This window comes from Molossus molossus, unplaced genomic scaffold (genome assembly GCF_014108415.1).
Source record: "Molossus molossus isolate mMolMol1 unplaced genomic scaffold, mMolMol1.p scaffold_m16_p_1, whole genome shotgun sequence".
In the NCBI taxonomy this organism is placed as follows: Eukaryota; Metazoa; Chordata; class Mammalia; order Chiroptera; family Molossidae; genus Molossus; species Molossus molossus.
The window spans coordinates 66,208,757-66,217,318 of NW_023425344.1; the positions used below are offsets into that span (position 1 = coordinate 66,208,757).

At 40.6% G+C, this 8,562-nt stretch overlaps 1 protein-coding gene across 2 annotated transcripts in view; it reads right to left on the bottom strand.

Moving 5' to 3' along the window:
* Window positions 1-7,295, bottom strand: part of SPARCL1 (SPARC like 1) — a 45,026-nt gene extending 37,731 nt beyond the window's left edge. The window contains exon 1 of one of the 2 annotated variants that reach the window (XM_036246463.1): window positions 6,933-7,295. The gene's annotated coding sequence lies outside the window, so the exon portion shown is untranslated. Of the gene's footprint in view, window positions 1-1,947; window positions 1,967-6,932 lie in introns of those variants that run through there. The other variant, XM_036246473.1, reaches the window with a different exon arrangement.
* Window positions 7,296-8,562: the final 1,267 nt, after the last annotated feature.

An 8,562-nucleotide genomic window follows, 5' to 3' on the forward strand; every position in this document is an offset into this window, starting at 1 on the left:
TTCCTATGTCACTATACCTCTTCTCCTTTTTTTTAAAATAAATTTTCCTTCTCTTTCCTTTTCTCTTAACAAGCTGTCTGACCACTGAGCTTGAGTGTAAACACGGCCATGCATGCCTCTAAAGAGAGGAACAGGCTTAGAGTCTACTATTTTCCATTGCTTGTATTGGCTGTATCAACGACTCATTGGAAATTTTAGTGGTGGGGTTATTGCTTCAGGTCTTTCTAATTGGATTTTCTCTTTTTGCCTGAGTTCTTCCCCAGGCGTTGGCTCCTTGGTTGGCAGCCTCAGCCAAACTTCCAAGTCCTCCCCCTTTCCTTCTGGACCAAGGATACTTGCTTCAGAGCGTTTGGTTTTCAAGGCAGATGATAACTGCTTGATCTGTTCATCCTATCTGGTCTCAAGGCAAAAGACCTGAGAAAGACACACCATATACCCCAGAAGAAGGAGAGGTTTACACAGACTGTTTTCCCTGTTATGCTTCTTCTTACTATTGGCATATCACTTCCTGGAGTATGTACATCCACACTTCCAAATAAGGACAGGTATCTTCTGTTCAACCCGTCTACATCACAGGAAGCCTGCAGGCTGCTCTATTTTTAGTAATTATTATAACTATGAAAAAATGTCCTTTCAGGGAAATGCAGTCAACAAAATGATTATTACAGGTACTTCATAGTCAGATTCAAGCAGAACATTCTCCCTGCATTTACATTGTAGGCAAAGCCTTTGCTATCAAAGAGCAAATCCTTTAGTCATATTTTGGCTAACATATACATATTATTACCTAATCCAGAGTTAACATTGATGCTTTAAGGCTTTTAAAGTATAATGAGCCTCTTGGGAGAGCTCTGTAGCTTGGAGTTAAAGTCATCTGATGGATTAAGAAAGATGCTCTGCTATTTCAAGATCTCTGCTGAGTCACTAGCATCTGACATCAAGGCATCCAGCCTCTGAGTGTATATAATATACTCAGTCTCAAAGGTACAGACTTCTCTGGAGCTCTGACCTTCAACTGCCTTTCATTCTTCCTAACTGAACCTATCACTATGTGGGTCTGAGCTAAGGTTACACATGGTCCATGCTTAAAGGAACTCTGACTCTAATCAGAATTCAACAGAGAAATTAAAGGTATACATTAAATCAAGCAGATGATAAATATGTTTAGTGCTCAGGTAAGAGGACATTATAGGGAGTTGCTTGGTATTTGCATCCCCACTGCTCTGCCCCTTGCTCAGAGGAGGTGGTCTTCTCTCTGTTCCTGGAATAGCCATGGCCCCTCCTGCTGCAGGGTCTTTGTGCAAGGTGTTTACTCTCTCAGAACATTCCTGCCAGCATCCACTTGCCCCTACTACCACCACCCAACACACACATACACACACACACACACACACACACACACACACACACACACTGTTAACCTCTGTCTAACCTTTGGATAGAAAGAAAGCCATCACTGACCTTGAGCAGAGGTCAGGCTCTTCACATACTTTCTAAGAACAAAAGTGCTTTGCCTTCTTAACACTTATTTCACTGTATAATTATATACAATACATGCTGGATATAATTTGAATTTTTCACCCTCTAAAATGATGCTGTAAAAAAGAGATTTGTCTTATATTCCAGTAATTTCGCGGTCTCTCACATTAAAGGCCATTTTCTCAATCACTTCATTTTGAACAACAAAGTATCATTTCAAGAAAACAGCCTAAAATGATCTCAATGCTTATTTTTGTTCTTAAGAAGGCCACCTTGGCAATAAAAAAGAGATAAATACATTAAAAGCAGATTTAGCAATTATTCTTGAGATATGACTTCACTCTAAGTGTTGGAATTGAACAATTTTAGAAAGCCACACTTTACAGATTACAGTGGGTTCAGATAATCCCTTTTAAAGAGTACTGGTAAAAGCAATATAGTAAGTAATTAACGTGTAGGGATCCTCACCATAGAATGAAAATTCCTGCTTGGGGATCAAACTTGAGGCGTCAGCAGATTTGCAAGAAGTGTGCTATAAACAACGTTCAGAGGACCGATGACGTGCTCTGCATTAGATAATTACAGAGTGGATCCAGTAACACAGACATGGATGTGAAAGATGTATATTTCATGAAATATGAGATGTTAATGAAGATGAGAAGAATCTTCTTTCTTCTTTATTTTTGGTACGTGCCCCTAGTGGGAACCAAACCCTGGATTCTCTGGTCCGCAGGCTGACGCTCCAACCGCTGAGTGAAACCGGCCAGGGCTATTCTTTATAAATGTAAAAAACTGTATTTTATTTTTTTCTCTTTAGGAATTCAATGGTTTACGTTAATATTTCTGAGGCCTTTATTCATTGCTGGGAGATTGCAAGTTGGCTCAGCGGTTAGAGCGTCGGCCTGCGGTCCAGAGAGACCCAGGTTCAGTTCCCGCTAAGGGCACGTACCTCGGTTGCAGTTTGTCCCCGGCCCTGGTTGGTCATGCAGGTGGCAGCCACTCGATGTGTCCCTTTCACATCGATGTTTCTCTCTCTCTCTCTGCCTCCCACTCTATCTGAACAAAAAATTGAAAAATATCCTCGGGTGAGGATAAAAAAAAAATTAAAAAGAAAAAAGCCATTCCTATTAGAGTTAGACCTCATGAAGAAAAATATTTAAAGAACTACTATCTATTGAGCTCTTATAGTCATTATTTCAGTTCCTCCTACAAACTCAGGATTTTTGTGTTATCTCCATTCAACAGTTTGTCAAGCTTAACAGCCAACCATTACCACCGGTCAGATACTGTAGTAACAGCCTTCCATAAAGTATCTCACTCAATTCCCAAGACAATTTTATAACTACCATTATCATCTCTATTTTACATATTAGAAAGTGGAGGCAAAGAATGGATAAGATAAAAACACTAGAAAGTATGAGTGTCAGAACTCTAGTCCAGGCTGCCTGTCCCGGAACCCCCCTGGATAACCACCTTCTGTCACACGCCATGAGGTTGGGAGGAACTCGGAAAATGGATTTTCTGTGGGTGTGAAGTAAGCGCTCTGAAGTGAGGTCATTTCTATTTCTCTTTTGTGGTCTCCCCAGTTGTTTTTCCCTGCACTCAGCGGTGAGCTGGTCATGGGTTTAGTAGTCTCCTTGTTCATTTTCTTAACATCTATTCACTGAATCTTTAAAGGAAACATTTACCTACTGCAATTGGTATACATAAGTTGGTTGCATAATAGGAAGAAGACAAGCCAGGACTAGAGACTTCGTTTCTAAAGAAGGATTTTAGAGCAGACCAAGAGTGATTTCAGAGTGGGTCCCGAAACCCGAGTCTCTCCATACCCTTTCATCGCTATGACGACAGGCTGCTCCTGCTACATGTAGCCAGAAAAAGCAGCTGCCATTTCAATGATAGAAACAGGAGGTTTACAAAAACACCAAAAAACAAAAAATTCGTTTGAATTTCAGTTAGAGAGGAAAAATACCCCCTAGAGCAAGTCAAAACCCCTATTCTTGCCTTTAGAAAAGATAAGAAAGGAGAAATGCCGGGGGGCCTCCTCCCCTGTCCAAGTAGGCCAATGAAAGAGAATTGACTGCAAAGCAGTGTTTCTTCCCTCTCTCCTTAATGGCAAATCTGAAACTGAAAACTCTCTTTGGTTTCATTTGACTTGGCCGTTAAGAAGCAGCTAATTGATGAAGCATAAAGACTCACGGTAATCAATACTTTATGTTGAGGCCCCAAGGGGAACACAGTAATGTTCGATTTATTGTGTTCATTTCTTTGGATAAAAAAAGATAATCCATTTAAAGAGTATTTCTTTCTTGATCCCCAATTTTTTTTTTTTATCCTCACCTGAGGACATTTTTCCATTTTTTGTTCAATTAGAGTGGGAGGGAGAGAGAGGGGGAGAGAGAGAGAGAGAGAGAGAGAGAGACATTGACGTGAAAGGGACACATTGAGTGGCTGGCACCCACACAACCCAACTAGGGCCGGGGACAAACTGCAACCGAGGTACGCGCCCTTAGCGGAAACCGAACCCGGGTCTCTCTGGACCGCAGGCCGATGCTCTAACCGCTGAGCCAAACTGACCAGGGTGATCCCCAATTTTAACACCAGAAAAATCATTCCAAGTACATAACTGAACACTTTCTTACTGTCTGTTTAGTATAGCCAGGTGCTATACTTAGCATTAAAAAAATAAAACACCCCAAATTCACTCAATTCCTACAACAACCTCAGTTGTGGGTAATATTATCCTTATTTGCTTAATAAATGGGTAAACTGAGTTCTGGACGTGTGCAGTGACTGCCCAGGCTCATACAGCGTGTGAAAGGCAGAATTCAAATCCGAGAGTGTTAGACTCTGAAGCCCATGCTCTGTCCACGCGGCTGTGCTGACTCTGAGGCAGGGACGGGCGCTGGATTGTTCTACAGCAACGTTTCTAAGTATAAGGGAGAAACCCTGAGGGAAGACCTGGAGTAAATTCCCTTTCTACAGAGTTCCAATCAGGACATCTGGGTAGGCGAATGTTATTTATTTATTTTTATCCTCACCCGAGGACACTTTTTCCATTTTTTGTTCAGATAGCGTGGGGGGGAGAGAGAGAGAGAGAGAGAGAGGGAGAGAGAGAGAGAGAGAGACATCGATGTGAAAGGGACACATCGAATGGTTGCCACTTGCATGGCCCAACCAGGGCTGGGGACAAGCTGCAACCGAGGTACGCACCCTTAGCGGGAACCGAACCCGGGTCTCTCTGGACCGCAGGCCAATGCTCTAACTGCTGAACCAAACCGGCCTGGACCGAATGTTTTAATATTAGCTGTGATTGATTGCTTCATCTGTACCATGCATAGCTGTTTTCTTTACTGAATTATCACAACATGTCTCTGAAGCAGCAGCTAATTTTATGATCCTCATTTATAGAAATGAGGAAACTGAGGCTCAAAGAGTCTTTTGTCCAGAGCCTGGTATAGCCCTGATGTAAACCAGGTTTGAATGCTTCCAGAACCCATGATCTTATTCACTTTATTACACTATTCTCCCTGCAATCGCTCTGTCCTCCAGAATTCTGTCTACCTTTTGATGCCCAGGGTGAAAACCAGGCTAGCCCCAGGTGGCCCACCACTGCAGGCTCAGATTTTGGGGGAAATATGCCCTGTGGGCCCTGCATGAACCAGACCCCAGACTAGTTGAACATCTCTTGGGCAATCAGACCTGCTGGGGAAATTCTCCTGGATTTATGAGACTCCCTTCTTCACTAAAGATTGTTGCAGAATGATATGTGAGGGAAAAGGGCACCTGACATCTTTTAACAACAGTTGTTTATGTTCTCGGTGGCAAAAGATTCCCAATATGTTCTGAATATCGTGCTAAACTTCACTGAAATAGTGGTGTTTCTTACTCTTACAAATCAACCGAATAAAAATAACAAGCAGTCAAGAGGAAAAGGAAATGAATAAAGTTTTGGAGTTATTTAGATACATCACTCACTATTCACTTTATTTTTGTCATCACTATTAATTATTTTTACTTAAATGATAAGTGAAACTGCACACGAGAAACTATTGGGGATTATATCCCAAAGGACCTGGAAAGAAAACACAGTACTCTAATTGCTAAATGGCTGTACAAAAATTTCATGAGAGAAAATAGGCGAAATCTCTTAATAACATGTATATATTCTTTTCCAAAATGTGGAAAGCAGCATGAATTGATTGGATCATAGAAATCTCAGATATCAGAGACACATGGCTCTGCTTTGCTAGATCTTGTTGAATGAACAGAAATATGTACTTAAATCTTTCCTAAAATGGGTGTCCTTCTCTTAAAAAGTCATAGTTAACAATGGCCATAACCATCAAGGTTTAGCTGAATAAGCTGTGAACTGAAAAAGCTGGTATCATAAGAAAGGGGCAATTAAAAAAAAAAAAGATTTCTGCTGAGTCGGACCAAGTGAACATTTCTATTCAATGTACTTAGGCCCTGGGCCAGATGTGAGGTCTGATACAATGCCAAGGTGACATATTTAACCTCTTTGCAGATTAAAGGCTGTACAAGAGAGATACTCTTTCTGCAGTACCTCTTGGTTATAGTATCAACAGTATCAATCTGCAGTTGAGAGTATGGTTTTCTCCTGCAAGGTGACCTCTAATACCTGAAGGAATGAATGAGCATGACTTGCATTATTTATTTTATTTTATTTTAGAAGATAGAGCCGGAAAGGATAGTACCTTATAAATTATCATAATCTCTTTAGCTCTTTGAGTCTCCTTCCTCTTTTTCCCCTTCTTAAACAAGACATCCTTAGGAATTAGAGAAATTTTATGTACATTTGTGAACATCTTAAAAATGATAGAAGGAAACAAGAGACAATTAGTCATAAAACTATAAAAGGGAATCAGGAAGAAAATAATAGTGTCACAATAACTAAAAAATAATCAAAGAAGAATATATAGTATTAGGGGTTTTTCCACCTTGGAAAAGCAAAATGTTCCATTTCTACATTGCAGTTGGGTAGAGACTGGGACAGTGGTGATGTATGACTTCACATGATGTAGACATGGAAAACACACAAATTATTTCAATTCAAAAGTGTTTTAAAGACTACTTTCCTTATGATTTATTTAATATAATCAGTCAAGTATTTCTACAAAACACGGTTCAGGATTCAGACTTAACCAAGATTTGAATGCAATTCTAGCTGCCAATAGTTCTACATTTGTGTTCTTGCTCTGTACTAAAACCACCATTTATTAGTTCTTACTATTTAATCGTGGAGAAGAAAAGGAAACATGAATACAAGAGTTAAAATTCCCTATTAAGTAGCTTTTCTATAAATCATGCAAAAGGTTTAAAAACAAATGAATGGCTTTGTGTTAGGCAAAAATCTCAGATAGCTTTATCAGATCATGCTAATCAGTTAAGCAAATGCAATTAGATGATACAGTAAACGTATTAAAATTTACCTTCAGGTAGGTGGCTGGACCCAGAGCCTTGGCAGAAAATGGAAGTTGAATCCCCTCTTTGCACACAGCCAGGGAATAAAAGTTTGACAAATACCCAATACTCTTCAAATCTCTTCCCTCGTTAGCTTTGCTTCTTTGCACAGAAACACATTCGAGCCTACTGGAGTTGAAATTCTGCTCTGTCAACTAGTCAGGGTCTGAGGTGACAGACCCGCTTGGAGGTTGGCACTGGGGTGCATTTCAGACTGTCATCGTTTTTGTTGCAGATCCCTGCAGTTCCCTGGTAGGCTGGCCTCGCGCTGAGGGAGCGGTGCGCTTTATGAGCAGTGCAAACCAACAGGGAGAGAGTTAACAGTCTTCCCCTCAAGCTCTTGTTCTCAGAAGCTCATAACTTGGCCAGAATATAAGCGCTTGGCTCTTTATGCATTTTTTTTCCCCAAACAACTCTAAAAGGTTTTATAAGCAGGATCCCTTTTTAAGGGATTTTTTTATTTTAAGACTTTGAAAAGAAACTCCATGCTGTTCTTTCTTCCTAAAGGAAATCGGGGGGCGGGGGTTAAGGAAGAGGAAAATAATTGTAGCAGATGCATTTTCACATTGCTTAATTGGAAATTGTTCTCACGAAGACAGTCTGACTGTTAATAATAGCAGGGTGCTTCAGATACTTTAACCTTTCTGTAAATGACCTTCGGAAATGCACGTGTGTATAAAGCACTGCTCCTTCATATTACAGATTCACAAATGTTGCAGTGCCTAGACTATCCCTCCCCCAGCACAACCCCCTACTGTAACCCCCTGTACAATGATTGCTCTATAAGAAGAAGTTTTCCCATGAAATAGGCTGGAGGCATGCATTTATTTTTTACTTGACATTCTGGTTATTTATATATGAGTCTGATGTCTTTTACTGCTAATTCTGTTTGTTGCACATTTATAATGCTTCAGACACTGTGCTAACATGTTTTATGCATTATTTTAGTTGGTCCTCACAAGTCTATATGAGGTGACTATTACCATGTTCCTATTTGAACAAAGTAATGTATAGTGGCAAAGTCTGCATGCTTTGAGGCCACGCAGCTTGGGTTTGCAACCTGGCTTAACCACTTCCTAACTGTATGACCTTGGACAAGTTATATAAGCTTTCCAAGCTTCAGCAACCACATCTATTACATGGGGCTCTGTTGTGCTATTCGGTCTCTAGGCTATAATACCTCCTGAGTGAGGTATGAGCTCATCGAGGGTAGAAACGGGACCCCTCTGTATTTTCAATGTGCCTAACACAGTGCTTTCCAAACTGCAAAGGCTCCATCAACATGACATGAATGGTTGTCATGTAATTGAATTTAGATTTTCTGCATTTATGCTGAAGTCAGGCCAAATGCAAACCAACAGCAATGAAAATAAACAAAAACCTCACCTCTAGTTCTAGGTAAATCTGCCCTCAGACAATTGTCTCCAAGCTCTTTACAAACCTTCGCACTGTTTAGTTTTCAGAACACCACAAGAGAAAGGTAACAGGAGTTATCTCTCTTTTGCAGTTGGGGAAAATGGGGAGCAGAGGAAACTGGGCAATTTGCCCAGGAACCGAAAACAAGTCATGACGCAGCTGGGAAGTGTCTCATGTCTCTTG